This window comes from Trichechus manatus, unplaced genomic scaffold (assembly GCF_000243295.1).
Source record: "Trichechus manatus latirostris isolate Lorelei unplaced genomic scaffold, TriManLat1.0 scaffold00017, whole genome shotgun sequence".
Classification (NCBI taxonomy): Eukaryota; Metazoa; Chordata; class Mammalia; order Sirenia; family Trichechidae; genus Trichechus; species Trichechus manatus.
In genome coordinates this window covers 7747095-7766185 of record NW_004443953.1, presented here as the reverse complement: position 1 = coordinate 7766185, position 19091 = coordinate 7747095, and positions in this window count along the sequence as shown.

Below are 19091 nucleotides of genomic sequence, written 5' to 3'. Positions count from 1 at the left end.
TGAACTGTAAATTTTTACTTAAAGTACAATAAAATAAAATTTAATCAAAAATTGTATTTCAAGTTATTCCTGTTTAAGAAAGCAGGAATCAAATTTCTGACTTTTCTTTACTATAGAATATGAATTTCAATCAAGAGAATAGACACAGAATAAAACAGTCTTTTGGGGTAAGGATATAAAGGCCAAAAAAGAGTAATGTTTCATGATAGTATTCCAAAATTCTCTACATTGGTTTTGAAATGTATAAATGTAAAAATCTGTACAATAGTCTCACATAAATCATCAGGCTAACGTGCAATGAATTTGCACATAGACAATAAGTGAGCAAATGTGTCACATTCTGTGTTTAAGATATAAATTTTTAAAAACAAGGATATGTAGTCTTCTGTACATTAATGTTCACAATCTTTTATTAAACTATCAAAGATAACTCTCACAGATAAGGGCAGAAAAGAGAAGTAGACAAAAACGTCATGCCATTTCTACAATTCCATTTAGAAAAATAACTCAGTTTAGATAGAAGTCCTTTATGGAGCTCCGGAAACAGAAACCATGACTGGTAGCCTGATTACTTGCTGTTTGCATGTATGAACATACGTCGCATCCACTCACCCAGGACCTTCTTTTCCTAGAAAATGTCAGTGTCTTGAGAGTGCATACTTAACATTTCAATAATATTTGATTTAGTGAGAAAAATCCTAATGATGAGAAGTGACACAAAATTGAATGATCATTACCAGAAAGTTGAAAATTCCCTTTCACTGGCAGTGTCCATGCACCATGTGGTGAGGATGTAAACCCCAGATGCGGATTGGATCAAGTGCCTTAAAACTCTGTATATCTGTTGCTTTATGATTCTTATAGGTTTAAAGATACAAAGAGGTGGATTTTTGTGATTTTGATAATCTAGCTATTTTTCATTTCTAGGAATTGCATAAGTTACCTCTATTTTCTAGCTTTTTGCTTTTTCTTTTCTGGAAAGACGATAAATCTTAAAATTGTCTTCTCTTGGTAGCCATTTATATTAATCATACATATTTGAGGAATAAATATATTTTCTTATTTCACAGTGACAGTATATAATGATGGTGTTAGAAATACAAGTATACATTAACACACCGTAGAGCAGTCCTCTGACCTGCAGATATTGACCTATGTGGATTGACAGGGGGATGAGACAAAGGGTCTGCAATTACAGAAAGAGTAAGTGAAGGGTGCCTCTTCTACTGATTTTAGAAAGTGATGATTATTGCACCAATGGAGCCTGAACAGGAGAGTTGGGATTAATATACTGTTTCCTTGCAAATATTTTAAGTCAATTTCCAATGTACTATTTTAATCATTACTGTTTTGTTTGAATATCTAGCATCAGCATAGCTCATATAATGTTAATGTTTCTATGATTCCACAGATACCTCTCACATTTTCCAAATTCAAGACTTTGCAGTCAAGACAAAGGATATTTGTGACTACACCAACCAAGAAAAGTGTGTTGATAAAAGGTGAAATGTTGTCACTCTGGTTTCTGACTCTAAAGATCTCAGTTGCTTGAAAATAATTATGATGGAATTTTTCACTTTCTATCATATTTATCTACAAGCAGGAAAAGTATAAACCACTCAGCCCAGATAGGTTATTGGATCACAAGATAATGATTACACTGACCATTCAGAGATTTAACTCTGTTTCCAGCTGGCCTTTGAATGTAGGCAACTTCTCCAGCAATTTACTGCCACATGAATAATGATCTGGAGTTTGTTTTTGTTTTGTTTTGTTTTTACATTTCATTTTGTAACCTCTATACTTATATGGGGAGCCCTGGTGGTGCAATGGTTAAGAGCTCAGCGGCTAACCAAAAGGTCAGTAGTTTGAATCCACCAGCTGCTCCTTGGAAACCCTATGGGGTAGTTCTACTTTGTCCTATAGGGTCACTATGAGTTGGAATTGACTCGATGGCCATGGGTTTGGTTTTTTTGGATACATATATATCTCATATTTTATCTCTATCATACCTTTTTCTTAGCTTCTTTCTAGAATTACCTCACACACGAAAGTCAAAACTGCTGAATTAATTCTAATTCATTTTTTTATACCTAATATTATCACAGAATATTTTGAACTACTTTTTTTTTTAATATATCAAAAATCTGCTTAGCTTGGCTTTTTGTACACTTACTATAGGCAGTTACACTTTTACACTGATTGATATTTTTATCTGAAATAAAATTTTTATGAGAAATTTTATTGTAATAGCTCATTTTTATTTCAAACTGCTATACTAACTTCAATACAAAGAACTTTTATATATCACTTACTGGTAATAAAGTATAAGTGTTTTAACGTCATGAAATTTTTCATTGTACTTATTTTTATGTAAATAAAAATTCAGTATTAATTTCATGTCTCTTTAATATCCATTATTTCTCTTAAACAAATTCTTATTAAATAGATGTAGTACTATCTAAAAAAATGTATTTAGATAATTCTAGACATAAATTACTGTACACTAAAGGAATTTTACTACTTTTTAAATATTAGGTATAAAATCAAAAAGATTATGATAAAATGATAACATACATATTTAGACATAACACATGTATATGTTTTCAGATACTGATGTTATGTTATTTGAAAATTACTGAATTCCCTAACAATACTATGATAGAAATTTTTTTTCTCTAGAAGGTTATCAAGAAACTCAAGGACTGCTACACAAGGCCAGAGCTTACTAAAGAAAAGTGAAAATTTTAGTCATTCATTCAGACACCAACAGGAAATGATCATTATATAACAATTTGCTCCTTATACTCAACTCAAGAATTTATACCCTAGTTAACAAGGCAGAAGATTCTAAATCTTTTGTTTCTTTCCTCGGATATTTGAACCAAGGCTTTGAACTGGTTCTTCCCAGTTCAATCATGGCCAAGGAAGCAACACCAGAACAAACCCGAATTATTAAACTTAGATGAATCGGAATCATAACAGGAACGGAAAAAAACTACAGGCTGAAGCCCTGTTAGAAACTCAGAAAACAAGGGCAGCATATGCATTGCATAATAACCAAATCTCTTGCCCATTGTATTTTGTGCAGAGTCAGAAACAGCAGTGCCCCACTCAAAGATGGCGGCTGACCGTACCACTTTGAACGTGTGTCGCTCTCCTCAGTCATGGCAATAATCCAATCTCATACATCAGGCTCATGAGAGGGCTCACTACACCTTTCCCGAGTTCATAAAGATAATGTTCTACATCCTAGATTGGTGAGTAGCATCTAGTGTCTTAAAAGCTTACAAGTGGCCACCTAAGATACAACTATTGGTCTCTTCCCAACTGGAGCAAAGGAGAGTGAAGGAAGCCAAAGACTCAAGGAAGCAATTAGTCCACAGGACTAATGGCCCACATGAACCACAGCCTCTTCTAGCCAGAGAGCAGAAGAACTAGATGGTGCCCAGCTACCACTACCAACCGCTCTGACCAGGGACACAATAGAAGATCCCAGTTAGAATGGGAGAAAAATGTAACATAAAACTCAAATTCATAAAAAAAGACCAGACTTACTGGACTGAGACTGAAGGAACCCCAAGACTATTGCCCAAGATATCCTTTTAACCTGGAACTGAAGCCACTCCTAGAGGTCACCTTTCAGTCAAATAATAGATTGGCCTATAAAATAATAATAACACCCATGAGGAATGTGCTCCTTAGAACTATCAACTATATGAGACCAAACAGGCAACATTTGCCCAAAAGTAAAGATTAGAAGACAAGGAGGGCACGCAAACTGGAGGGATGGAAACAGGGAAGGCAGGGTGGTAATGGGGAGAGTGCTGACACATTGTGGGAATAGCAACCAATGTCACGGAACATTTTAATTTGTGTATGAATTGTTGAATAGGAAACTAATTTGCTGTGTAAACTTTCATCTACAACACAGTAAAATGTTAAAATAAATAAATAAACCATTAGATATGTTAAGTTCACATACAATTTTGTAATTTTTTAAAAATAACTTTCTTTTGAATTGCAGGTTTAAAACAGCAGTGAATTTGTAAGTATAAAACAGAATACAAGCACAAGCATAAATAATTTATGTGTTTTTATAAAGGATATTTGAACACATAAAAAGTGCAAAATTAGACTATTTTAAATACCAATCATACTCAGAACTTGCACAACTGAAATTCTGTTAGCTTTTCAAAGTGTTATCTGAGGAGTCTGCATTTGTTGCAATGATCTGCCATTGCACACCACATTTTGGAACGATGATTTGGAATATTCTTCAGCTTCCTCAGTAGTGACAGATCTCAGTCCTTCGAAAGAGGATTTGAGTTTAAGAAAGCCATGTATCTTTGACAACCAAGTTTGATGGAATGAGTTGTCAAATCAAACTAGGAAATAGCACTTTTTCTATTGAAATAAAATATAGTTTATTTTTTGTATGCTTTCTAACATTGTTTTAAGGCACTTCTAGAATTTTGCATCATTAGAATAAATTTTACCTTCCTGCAGTGATTACCTTGAAAAGTAATATTCATCTGGAATCTTCATCAAAAGATTCAAGTTACTTTTCATCTCAAACAAATGCATAAAACTTTCTTATTTACATAGTAAGAAAGGAAAAGAAGGAAAGGAAAATCCACTGGGGGCTTCTGTAACTATGACTTTTATTGTCTAAATATTGAAACTTATTTTTTCCACAATAAAGATGAGCTACTGAAGAAACAGGTAACTGGACTAGATCATGGTTTCTCAACCCTGACACTACTGACATTAAGGGCCATATAATTCTTTGTTGTGGGACTGTCTTTTCCTTTCTTAATCCTAATACACAAACACACACACGTAGATATCTATAATCATGTTTGTAAAATCTGTACATGCCCTTAGCAAAGAACATCTTAAAATCACATGATCTTTTAATTCCTACTCAACAACTCTCAGACTTAAGAACAGTAAACACTTTATTATGATCAAACATAAATTTTAAAATGACATTTCATGAAGGAAACAAGGCAAAATAAACGTGGTAGCCATTTATATAGAGCCCTCCTGTGATTGTTAAGCTCACCAAACAACGGGATAGCTTTCTCTGCAGTATCAAATTTCTGTGGAAGTGTTGTCTTTTTATATCCGCTGTAACAGCTACGATCTCAAGAACTGGACCTCAATTGACTAAATGATACATTTCCAGAGATTTAAAATTTCTTTCTAGTTGCCAATTTTTTCTAAACACACTTAACATTAAAAAATCGCTTAATTGTGACAAATTAACATTAAAGATCTATTAAATACCCAAGCATAATAATATTTTGGCAAAATAAAACAACAAAACAGAATTACTAGATACAATAATAGCTCAACATTTTCTTTCCTTCTTTTTCTTCAAATTAACTTACCTCATTTCTGATTTAACCAATATAATGTGCCCATAGATTACCTTGCAGGACAATTCTACTGAACTAAGACGAACCACAAGGCTCAGTTCAGATCTACTGATTACTGAGAAAACATGACTACTAAAAACCCTATCACAAATGAATAAATGATTGCCAATGATTAGAATTCCCTGTACACTGGAGAACACCGTAAGGCATAAATTATTAAGAGTATAATATTACGGATTGTGACTGTCCCTAAATAAACCTGAAAGCTTGTCATAAAGTTGAAATTATATCCTGGTAAATTGGCAAAATTAGTATATTATTTTAAGTCACAATTGTTAAACCATAGAGTCCTCATGGGTGTGCTACATTTCTTTTAATTAAGTTAAAAAGTCTCCTCTGTAGTTATTGATGTGCAAGGATATTTCAATAGAGAATTACTAAATGAACAGTAAAGCATTCAAATGTATTTGAATATTCAAATATGATTGCTTAAAGACACTATACATTCATTCATTAGGAAAGTATTCTAATATAAAATCAAAAGTAAAGCATGCCATAGGTAATTATTAGTGGTTTAGCTGTCAGTCAAATCAACTAAAAGGCCAATTATTCTGAGGCTACCCAGAATGGAAAACTGGTTAAAAAAGAGCTCACTGATGGCATTAGATAGTTATGGTTCCTTTTTATATTAAATTAATTTCACAGTGAAAACATTTGACATATAACTTCATGTGCTATAGCTTATCCTTAAATTGTAAATGTTTAACATTTGGAGAAAAATGTATTACTACCCTTAAAATGCAAGAAAGATATTTAAAAAGAAAGAGAAAATAAAAATTTCAGATTAAGTTAAAAGTTTTCCCTTTTTGCCAGTTTCATCACCAACATGCCTCAAGAAACTCAATAACAAATGACAAGCTTTCATTCAACCCATGCTCATATCCGTGGATGACTTCTCCACACCAAAGTGACTTGTGGGTATATTTTCTACTAATGCCTTATAGGAATAATAAAAAATATTTAGAAACTATTTTCAAATTTGGAAAGCACCACATATAGAAAGCCTAAGACAAGTATGAGTAGCAGAAAATGCTGTAAGTGTTCAAAACTAAGGTAAAACTGTATACTTGCAAATTCAGTCTTCCTTCATCTCAGAATTAATTAATAAAAACTGTACAAAGGCTCTATTACCTAAAATTCCTCCCCTAGACTCTACCAATATTCAGTGTGAGGTTATTTAAAATATTAGATCTGTGAGAAATTCTTTTGGACAGTCACCCACTCCTTACTGCTACCTGGGGCTCCTGTCCATAACTCTGCCATGGCACTTCTCACTGGGCTATAACTGTCTTCCTGCCTGTCTTCCCTGTGGACTGTGCTCCCTGACAAGTACTGCGGCTTCCTCATTGCTCTAGCCCTAACACCCAACTCTAAATAAGTGTGTTGGATTAAATCAAATAAACACCTAATAAACATGATATTCAGTGGTTCACAAATCTAGCTGCACATTAGAATCATCTGGAGAGCTTTTAAAACATGCTCAAACAACTTGCCTTAGTTACCTAGAGCTGCTATAACAGAAATACCACAAGTGGATGGCTTTAACAAACAGAAAATTATTTTCCCAGTTTAGGAGGCTAAAAGTCCAAATTCAGGGCGCTGGCTCTAGGGGAAGGCTCTCTCTCTCTTTCCTTGGCAATTATGTATCTTCTTCTCCATTTGTGCTTGTTTGCTTCCTTGCTTAATCTGCTCTTTTATAGCTCAATCTCTTTTGAGATATAAAAGAGCAGATTAAAACACACCCTCCACTAATACTGCCTCATTAACATAACAAAGAAAACTCGTTCCCAAATGGGATTATAACCACAGGTATAGGGGTTAGGATTTACAACACATATTTGGGGTATGGGGGTCAAGATTCAATCCATAACACCACTTAAATCAGAATCTCTAGGGGTGAGAAACTCTGAGGTTTGTATTATTTAAAAATCTTCCCAGGTGATTCCACTGTGCAATCAAGGTTGAGAACCACTTAAGTGCCTGGAGAATGTTAAAGTGTCCCCCACACCAATTTGCTTATTGAGTGGGAGAAAGAGGAAGGCTATATACTCTTTTCCAGTTAGCTTCCCAAACTGGACCAAAAACTACTTGTTCCCAAAAAAAAAAGGAATTCAAGACTAAATATGCTTCAGAAAACTTGAACACCTTACCCAGAATCAAAACGCACATTAGAATATTAAAGACTTTAAGAAATCGTGCAATCAAAAAAACCTACTTGTTTCCAAAATTTATTTGACCATACCAGTATGAAAGAATACATTCCTCTCAAAATGATTTCTATATTCATAAAAGCAGTGCAGCTTGGAGCAGTGTTTCTCAACCCTTTGATGTCCACAGCACACTTATGAGTAGTTCTAAAATTCCAGACAGCTAGCTTGAAGGGATTAAATTACTCAAAAGAGCAATGAATAACCAAAAATATCCCCTGAAGTCTTCTTAAAACCAAACAATGGTTTAGCTTAACTAGTAAAAAATGTCTGCCTTGAGCATTATGCTCTTTTAAGAACTACCTATATGGGATCAAATTGACAACAGCAACTCGAAACATTAGATAATAACCTTAGGTGGCAGTGAGTTTATGGGGAGGGAACAAGGGTGAGAATGGTTGCACAACTTGAAGAATGTAATCAGTGTCACTGATACTGTCTGTGTAGAAGCTGTCAAATTGGTGTATGTTTTGCTGTGTATGTTCTTAACAGCAAAATATCTTTTTTTAAAAAAAAGAGCAATACATAAGAGCAATGATTTCAAAGCCATAACTACTGCAATATAACAATATCTTACAGTATCTTAACATGCAGTCACAGTTATTGCATTATTTATTTTATCCCCCTTGGGCACTGTTGTTTTTGTGGTGGAGCTACTGCTCTGCCTCCCTCTCCTATGTTCACAAGGCAAAGTTCTAACATTTCCCAGTTAGCACTGCTGTCTTTGGCACTGACCTGACACAAAATAATGCCTCTTACCCTTACACAGCAAGTGGCATACCACGTTCAGTTCAGTGTTTCTTCACTGTAACGGCATCACATATCTATTTAGTTACAGAAATAAATTCTACATGTTGATAAAAATTTGGTTTTGAAGTACATGAGTGCGCTATGAGACACAGTTTGAGAACCTCACGCAGAGGAAGCTGGACCTGCTTTATATATGGCTATATTCACCCCTGCAGTATATGTATAATACACCCTTCATGTATCTTTTCAGAAATACAGGTCATGCATCCATCCTTGCTATTCCTAAACCAGCACTTTTGTGAGGAGTGATTCTGCACCAATTTGCCTGACTCTGTAGAATATCTTTCACCAAAGGAAAACAGCATTTAAACCCCAAAACCAGAAGCAAAGTAGATGTGAAAAGGAAATCTATTTAATGCTTTTACACAGATATTTTACTTCCTTGAATTCAGAAAAGGATAGACATTTTCCAAATTTTATTAGTTCAAGGCATAAATTAGATGAAAAATACAGGGCAGAGTGATATTACAAAATCTGTGCACTGCTAAATTCTGTGCTGTATTTGAGAGGCACATAATTGGGTTCCTTTAATCCAGGCTGCAACCCATTGTATTCTTTCTTTCACAGTGAATAGCAAGTCAGAATAGAGAGGGGAAAAAAAAAAAGGCATCATGATAACCCTGTTTTTCTCTAACCATTATTTTGAAACCTGCTTGATAGTGCAGTCAGCGTTGCAGTGTGGTTATTTAGTAGAAGCGACATTATAACATTACAACATAAAAGGGTCCTGACTTGTGTTTCATTGACTAGTATCAGGAAAATCAATCCCAAAACTCTTAAATCATTTGACATCTGTGACTCCCTTCTCCCCTCCCCTGCCCCCCAACGCTATAGGTAATGATGATATTCATAATCTAATATTAAATACTGAACATTTATCTTAGGTCATTTTAATGATAAATGATGAAGCCTGATTGAGAATAAAATTCAGGTATAGTTCTCCCTTTTTTACCACATTTAGATTAATAAACAGATTTTAAACTTTCACTGGCTTGACCAATCAAATTAATAAAAGAGACAAAAAGTCTGTATACTCACCTACACATAAAAAACATCTTGAGCTAATTAACTAATGTGTCTATTAATTTTTTTTCAATTATTTGAAACACAACTGAGGTTGATGTAGTTTTAATGTCTTAGTGCAATGCTGTTTATATTTATAATGTGAACACCTTTCTTTTTTAGAATGTTATGCAAATCATAGGTAATTGATGTAAAATACAATTCATGCAATCAACTGATTTAGAAAAGATAGCTAACATAAGAAAATGCAATCATGGTTTATTTCATTATCTTTGAAGAACTAAATACTCAGTCACTTTACGCCATAAGCTTGAGTCTAGTAATAAATTTTGTAGCTCTCTCATTTAAAGTGTATATATATATATATATATATATATATATAAACACATACGTACATACACACACATATATATAAGAAAGTCAACTAAACAAAGGTTGGAGGCCTTCGTATCTTAACATGTATGCAATTCTCACTTGAGAAGTTTGGTTACATTGCTATCTTGACTATAGAGATCTAACTTAGAATTTGAGGATGTTATTCTTCACTGTTAAAAAATATGAAAGTCAAGTAATGGATCCGTTCTGTTAAACAATGGGGTTTGTTCTTCTTAAGCTATATTGTCTTTCTGCATGGTAGTGGTAAGGGAGGAACAGACATAAATATTGTCCTAGGATTATGTTATACTTTCTCCCAAAAAAATAAGGAGTGAATAGAATTTTTTTAAAGAATAGTAGCGAATTCATAAACTAAATATTTACTTGCATTATAAACATTTCTCTAGTAGAGCTAACTGACTGAAGTAAGTGTGAAGAGAAATCTTTTTCATCATCAGACTGAAGAGCATTTTTCTTGCAGCAAAGTACAAATTAAAGCTTTTATGCAATAACCTTAAGCAATTTCAAATTAGTTAAGTTTCATAGTCCATCATCCGATCAGAAAAAAAAATTTTTTTTTTTGTTAAGATAGTACACATTACACTCTGGGAAGTGTCAACAATTTCTGGCTTCCGATACTAAGGCACACTCTGGCTTGCTCCCCAAAAGGCCATGTCATTCTTATACAACTTAATCAGCGGCTACACAGAGGAAAGCAACACTACAATCTTTCTGATCATTTTAATGAGGACCCCTGGCTATTCAGTCATTGAAATATAATTGACTTGCTCTCCTCTTATTTTCATAATAGACACTCCAACCTAGACCACATTTATTTGGCTATAAGAAATGTCAAGAAGAATTGGAACTTTTCTGAGTGTCCCCATTAAAACTGAAAACATGCCACCCTGCCTTCTACATGAGCTGCAATCATTTTGTGTTGATCTCATTATGCAACACAAGATGCAAATGTTCCAGTTGCCCTTCTTACCAAACTCCTAGACCAAGAAAATAAGCACATCAAAAATGTGTTGTTTATCTGCACCTTTTTCTTACAACTTAGTATTATTTGTCCAGTATTTTAGAAAACAAGCAATAGGAATAATAAGTATAAGTGTCACTGATGTTACTAATTTTCTCTAAGGTTGTAAAGTGGGACTGATGTCTTTCTTCTTAATAATTAATCTATTTTTATAAAATGCAAAATTTTTCTCCTAAGAATTACATAGTCTGTTTAAGCATAAAGTAAACATCATTTGCAAAATAAAGTTCATGCTGAGAGGTTTGGTTTTGCAAAATTGGTATGCAAAATTAATGGCTGTAATCTTTGAAACAATGGGAGCCCTGTGAATTATTTTATATTTTGGAGCTTTCAAACTTATGTTAATTAAAGCTCAATTAATCAAATAATAATTCAATAATGTTGAACTTTAATTACAATATAATTCAAAAGTTAATCTACCATGAAAAAAATCAATAATTTCATAAACCCCTATAAAGGAGGCTGAATATCTTGCTAGCAGATATATTTTCTTACCACAGAATATTCAGATTTCATATGTCATTCATCAGATTGAATAATCATTATTCCATTGGTTCCTCTTTCAGTTAAATAAAGTTCTGCTCATTATTTGCAAAGGTATTGAGGGAAAGTAATTCCAATATTGTTACATATTTTTAGAGGAAAGTCCAGCAATATAGGTTATTTTAAGTAGTTTTTCCCTTTGACTCAGGAATTCCACTTTCATGAATATATCCTCTAGTTCAATAATTGTACACAGATGTTTGTTGCACCAAAGTTTATATTTACAAAAAAGAAAAAAAATGGAAACAAACCACATATACCATCAGTGGAAGGCTGATTAAATAAATGGTGATTAATCACATAATTAAATACTATATATTCATTTAAAAAAGAATAAGGTAGGTATACATGTAGTGATAGGGATATTGTTTAGTGAGAAAATTAAGCTGCACAAAGTACATAGAGTGTAGTCTGTTTTCAAAAAATAACGCAGGTAAATGTTTGCATTTTAAAAATCCAGAGAAATCTACAGCAAACTGTTAACAGCGATTATCTCTATGGAATTACACCAGGGCATTCTACTCCATATTGTTTGAGCATATGCAATTCATTCATTCATGTAACCAATATTTATTGAACACCTATAATGTGTCAAGTACTTTTCTAGGTACGAGGGGATAGCAGTGAGCAAAACAAAGTTGTGAGTGTGTGTTACTTCTGAACTCAGAAGAAACAATAAGATAAGGTTAAAAAAAAATCCTGGGATTTCAACTATTATAAGAAAATAAGTAAGAATCATTTATCACATAACGCTTGTTGATAATTCTTTTTCCTTGCCTTTCTGTTGCTCAAAACTTTTTTCTAATGTTTTATTAATCATGGCCAGATCTTAATAAATTAGAAGCCATCATTAAAGCAATCACTAGTAGATGTAACAAGTTTATTAAAAATATTGCATAGTCACAATTTAAATAGTTTTGTTATTAAACATATGAACATGCAATTGTATGAAACTAATGAAAGACACTTCTGATTTCATTAGAAACATTTTATATGAAAACAATGGTATAACTGTGTAGACATAAACATGACTATGTAGCCATACAAAGAAATGTTTTCAGAAACTTTCAATAATAACCATAAATACCCTCATCTATATAATCATAAGATAACATTAAGTTTATGAGTCAGTAAAGCTTCAATATCTTACTCAATTATCATTAACATATGTTAGAGTTTTTAGTATTGATATTAATATTGTAAGAGTATAGTGAATTTTATAAAACACTTCTAAGTTTATTGTAAAATGTATAAAGGTAAATATTAATTCATGTTTAAATTTTATTCAAAATCTATTAGGTACCCTCTGGTTAGGAGCTAGTTGAATGGACATGGTAAATCAGGGGTGGAAAGGAGGAGTGTGCTGTCACCATATAGGGAGAGCCATTAGAGTCACAAAACAATGTTTGTATAAATTTTTGTAGGGAAAAAAATAAAAAATAAAAAAAAAATCTATTAGGTACTCTCTCAAAATTTTTCTAATATCATGAGATTTCCCCTTATTCTCTAAATTCATAAAAGTACTTAAAGATTTCTTCATAGTATTTATTTGATTTCGATAGAAACTTACTTTATCTATTAAGTGTGAAATTTTTAGAAAGTACCTGGGGTTCATATTCATAATATTCTGAGTAAATTATAACCATTCACCACCAGAGTGGCCTAACAGATGGATCCAAAACACTACGGGGAAAAAAAAGCCAATAGACAAACTCTAAATATCTACCAAGCAACCTTGTAATATAATTCCATGGTCCACTTACAGTGAGACAAATCATTGTGAATAGAAAGTATTTTATACTTTAAATAACGTCTATTTAGAAAGTGAATTCATTGAATCAGAGGTGAATTGCCTAGCCAGAAACTCCTTAAGGTTCAAGTATTTGTGCCACAGCTAGCTGTGATTAAAAGGACTTCTCACTAGATGGCAGTGTGGGTTGCATAGCCAAATGTTTACAAGTCATCTTTTCAAATTTGGTACCAGCCTCAGGACTTTACATGATCTGACCCCTTGCAATCATCAAAAACAGATCTCTTTGCGACTTAAGAACACATAACCAAAACATAAGAAAGAGTGTATGCAAAGGAGCAAGATTTAAAACAAAAAATACTCTAAAACACATTTGCTGTGCAGTTTAGCTCCCTAGTGTCTCAAACTTGAGCGTGCTTATGAGACCCCTGGGAAATTTGTTTAAAATGCAGATTTCCAGTCCCTGCCCCTAAATCTGTCCTTAAGATTCTTAATCAGAAGGCCTGCAAGGAACAGAGGCTCCATTTTTAAGAAATAGGTAAGGTGGTCCTAATACAGATGGTCCACAAAAAACGCTGCTCTAAAATTTGAATCCCCAGAGCAGTGGTGTGTTTGGATTACGAGTCAAATTCAGTCATTTGTGGGGCCACAACCTCCAGCCCCAATCCCTTCCTGCGTTATCTGCACATCTGAAATATTGTATTGAAATGTCAACACACTAAAGAAATCACAGTAAGAGTCGAAACTGTTCCTGGCCTTGGTTATAGCGTATTTAAAGACTGATCCCTTTAAGAATAATTGGTCAGCCAGGAAGCCCTAGATTGTCAACTACAATGAGCTTACTATTTGTGAAGGAGCTGGACACACAATTGATTCCTGAAGCAAGAACAGCTGTAAAAACTACTTTTTGCCATCTATCCACCAACTTGAGTTTTGAATTTGACTTCTAAAGATTCACCTATGTATGTATATCTTGGAATCTTCTACTTGGCTGGTGTTCTTATTCAAAGCCATCCCTTCCCACATGCACCTTCATACCTAGTCGACCCTGAGTCCTTCCCAGCATTCACCTGTCACATCATGCCTTCATCTCAGCTCCTCTGGTAGCTAGAAACTTCTCATAGTTTCCCATTTGAGAACAGCCTTGATCCATGTCTTAGTTATCAGTGCTGCTATAAGAGAAATATTACAAGTCCATGGCTTTAACAAACAAATTTATTAACTCACAGTTTAGGAGGCTAGAAGTCCAAATTCAGGGCACAAGCTCTAGGGGAAGGCTTTCTCTCTGTTGGCTCGGGGGAAAGTCCTTATTCCTTGGCTGCTTGGTGATCTTCATGTGGCATGGTGTCTATCTTCTCCCATCTCTACTTTCTGGCTTGATTGTTTAATCTCTTTTATATCTCAAAAAAGATTGACTCAAAATACACCCTACACTAATCCTTCCTCATTAACATAACAAAGACAATCCATTCCCAAATAGGATTATAACCACAGGCATAGAGGTTAGGATTAATAGCACATATTTTGGGGGGACATAATTCAATCCATAACATTCCACCCTTTGGCCCCCAAAAATTCATGTCTTTGCCACATGTAAAACACATTCACTCCATCACATCATCCCAAAAGTCTTAAATCAACTCCAAGCCCAAAATCTCATCTTCTGAATCATCTAAATCAAATATGGGTGAGACTTTAGGGGTATTCTATGCTGGGGCAAAATTCCTTTTCATCTGTGAACCTATAAAATCTAGACCACAAGCTATCTGTTTCCAAAGTACAATGGTGGAACAGGCACAAGGTACACATTTTTGCTACAAATGGTAGGAATTGAAAGGAAAGAAGAGATAATGGGCACCAAGCAAGTCCAAAACCCGGCAGAGCTAGACCATCTGGCCAACGGCCCTACCCTCCAGACTGTAGGTGTTGTCCATGCTTTCTGAATTCTGGGTGGAGACCCCTCAACCCTGGGCTTCGGTTTTGCCTTCCAGGCACACTGGGATAGCACCTGTGTTCCCTTGGCTTTGGGTGGCTCCGTTCTCCCAGTCTGAGTGGCAACCCCACCCCCCTTGGCCCTGGAAGGACCCATTCTTCTGCCCCTTGGGCATGGCAGCCCTGCCCCCTCAGTTTTGGGCAGCAACCCCAGCCCCATCCCCCTGACACTGATGAACCACAGCCCCACACTCTAGAACTGAGTTGGTGAAGATCTGACTTTCTGAAACCTAGGAGACTGTGGTTCTACCTTTTGAGATCTAGGAGACCATGGATCTATCCTTTGAAATCTAGTCAGCCCTGCTTCCTGTGCTCCTTTGAATAGTTCTACTAATCTCCAAATTTCTCCAGGGATGATCCTTTTCTTTTCTTGGAGGACAACAGCTGTAGCAACTTTGGCTTGTTTCTTGCCTATAGAATGCCAAGAGGCAGACAACGTTCTCTCCTTTTGTTCTTTCTCTGTTCCCTTTAGTCTTACAGGCTTAATCTCTTTAACAAAAGATTGTGCAGCCACGTTCTTGGTGAAAATACTAGAATACATGTCCTTAGTCTGTACAACAGAATTTTCCAAATCTTTAAGTTTTATTTTCATTTTGCACAGTTCATTTTTTTTTTTTTAAATATTTTATTGTACTTCAGGTGAAGGCTTACAGAACAGATAGTTTCTCATGTAACAGTAACACACATGCTGTTTTATGACATTGGTTAACAACCCCACAACATTTTAACCCTCTAAATACTCAACTTTTTTTTTTTTTTTTTTTTTTTGGTGAAAATACACATAGCCAAAGATACGCCATTTCAAAAATTTTTTTTACATACACATTTAAGTGACATTGACTACGCTCTTCTAATTATGCTGTTATTCTCACTTAAGATGAAGGCTTACAGGACAAAATAGTCTCCCATTTGACAGTTACTACAAATGTTGCCCTATGACAATGGTTAACAATCTCACAACACATCAACAATATCCTTACTCTATTTTGTGTTCCCTATCATCAGCTTCCTACTGCACAGTTCATTTTTAAGTCCATCTCTCTCCTCTTCCATTTTACTACAAACAGCAAGGAGAAACCATGCAGTCCCTTTAAGATCTTGCTTAGAAATCTCATCAGCCAGATGTTCAAGTTCATCACTTACAAATTCTACCTTTCACCAAATATTTGAACGTAATTCAAACAAGTTCTTTGCCACTGCATAAAAAGCATCACCCTTCCCCCATTGTTCAATCACAAGTTCATCATTTCCTTTTAAAGCCTCAGCAGAAGCACATTTAATGTCCACATTTCTAGCAACATTCTGTTGCTGGTGCCATATGTATTCTCTAACACAATAGAGACTTTCTCTCCTCACTTCCTTCTGAACTATCACCAGAATTGCCTTTGACATTCATAATCCTACCAACAGTCTCTTCAAGGCAATCTAGGTTTTTACTATTAGGCACCCTAAAACTCTTTCAGCCTCACTTATTACCCAATTCCAAAATCACTTCCACATTGTAGGTATTTGTTAGAATAGCACCCCACTTCCAGTACCAAATTCTGTCTTAGTTATCGAATGCTGCTATAACCGAAAAATCACAAATGGATGGCTTTAACAAACAGAAATTTATTCTCTTACAGTTTGTTATTGTTGTTAGGTACCATCGAGTTGGTTCCAACTCGCAGTGACCCTATGTACAATAGAACGAAACACTGTCCAGTCCTACAACATCCTCACAATCATTGCTATGTTTGAGCCCATCATTGCAGCCACTGTGTCAGTCCAACTTGTTGAGGGTCTTCCTCTCTTTTGCTGACCCTCTACTTTAGCAAGCATAATGTCCTTCTCCAGGGAATGGTCTCCCCTGATAACATGTCCAAAATACATGAGACAAAGTCTTGCCATCCTCACTTCTAAGGAGCTTTCTGCCTGTACTTCGTCCAAGACAGACCTGTTCGTTCTTCTGGCAGTCCATGATATATTCAATATTCTCACAGTTTAGGACTCTAGAAGTCCAAATTCAGGGCACCAGCTCTAGGTGACAGCTTTCTCTCTGCTAGCTCTAAGGGAAGGTCCTTATTCCTTGGCTTCTTGGTAATGTTCATGTGGCATGGTGTCTATTTTCTCTCATCTCTGCTTTCTTGCTTGATTGTTTAATTTCTTTTATATCTCAAAACAGATTGACTCAAGATACACCCTACACTAATCCTGCCTCATTAACATAACAAAGACAACCCATTCCTAAATGGGATTATAACCACAGACATAGAGATTAGTGTTTATAACCCATATTTTGGAGGGACATAATTCAATACATAACAATCCACCTGTCAGTATTAGTGGCTGTCATATGTGATGTTAATGCCAAACTTGAGAAAATAAAGTGGCAGCTTTAAAGCGTAAAGGGCCTTTGAGTCAATGATGAATAACAGTGATTATAGTTGCCATTGCCATTTTGTTTCTGATTATTAGTGGAAATACCCTAAAACAAATTAATATTTTTTTTATTAATTTAGGGCAATTAGTTTCTATTGTGCTTCAGTAATTTTTATGTACTTCCCTTTAGTCAGAGCTTTTATATAAAGAGTAGCTACTAAATTTATCATATATGTTTGAGGTAACTGTTTATATATGATCCCTCTTCTTTAATTTGTTGGTATAATGAATCCCATTGTTAGATTTCTAATACTGAACCATTCTTTTATTCCTAGAATAAACCTTACTTGTCCATGGGGTGATTATTCTTTTAATATCTTGATGGATTAAATTTGCTAGTATTTATTGTGAAGAATTTTGCGTTTATGTTCATAAATGAAATCAGTCCTTTTTGCATTCTTTTATAAAATTTAGTATTAAGGTTATACTGGCTTCATAAAATGAGTGATGTAATTTTCACAATTTTATAATTTTGAAATAGTTTAACATAGAAGTTAACTGATCTTTAAAAGTTAGCTAGCACTAAGTAGTAAAACCATCTGTGCCTGGTGCCTTTTTAATGATAAATCTTTGCTTTTCTGATCTCTTCTATAGTGGCTAATCCATCAAGATTTTATAGATTTTTTGACAAGTATTAGCATTTTCCTAGAAAATCATTCATTTCCTCTAACTTTTAAAATTACTTTCTTAGAGTTATAATAACATCCTCTCATAAATCTTTTATTCTCTGGGTAATTGTGATTGTTTATCTATAGTAATTTTTGATGTGTGACTGATGACAGCTTTCAGGACCCACCACTCTCCTTTCCCCTTCTACTCCACATCTGGGAAGCTGATAAGAAAGGCCAGGTGCTCCCTCCTTTGATGCCGGAGGGAGGGAGTTCAAACCATACAAGCCCAACCTGCTCTCAAAAAACCTCACCATAGTCCCACACCCTAACCACAATAAAACCTAAGCATTTCCCTGCTGTCTCAAAACATTTTTGGACGTGCTTGGGAACCTGCCCTGCTCCCTAGAAGGCCTTGTTATGTGGATAATAAACTTTTTCATACTCTCTTGGTACATGTGTGGTGTTACCAGTCTTGACATTCACACCAAATTTTTGGGGGATGGAGTCCATCCTGCATCTGTGGGGTGACCACATTAATTGACACTGTGAGCAGGGTGTCTAGGTGATGACCAACACCTCCAGGGGGGTCTTTCTGCTCTAGCTTTGGCTTGTTGTTAAGTGACTATGTGCTTTGTGCTGCATTTGCTGAGTCCCACCATGGCTGTTATAGATTTAACCAATCTAAGTCAGAAGTTTCTATAACTTGCATGTAAGGAACAGAAATGTAGGGTTGGGACCCTCAATAAAGCGGTCCTGGTTCACATGTCTTGGCCTGGACCTATCTGTGTGTCTCAGATTAAACCATGTATCTCAATTTCAGCATAAGCCATGACTAATACTAGGCTCAGGGGAAAAAGTCATACACTGTGACCA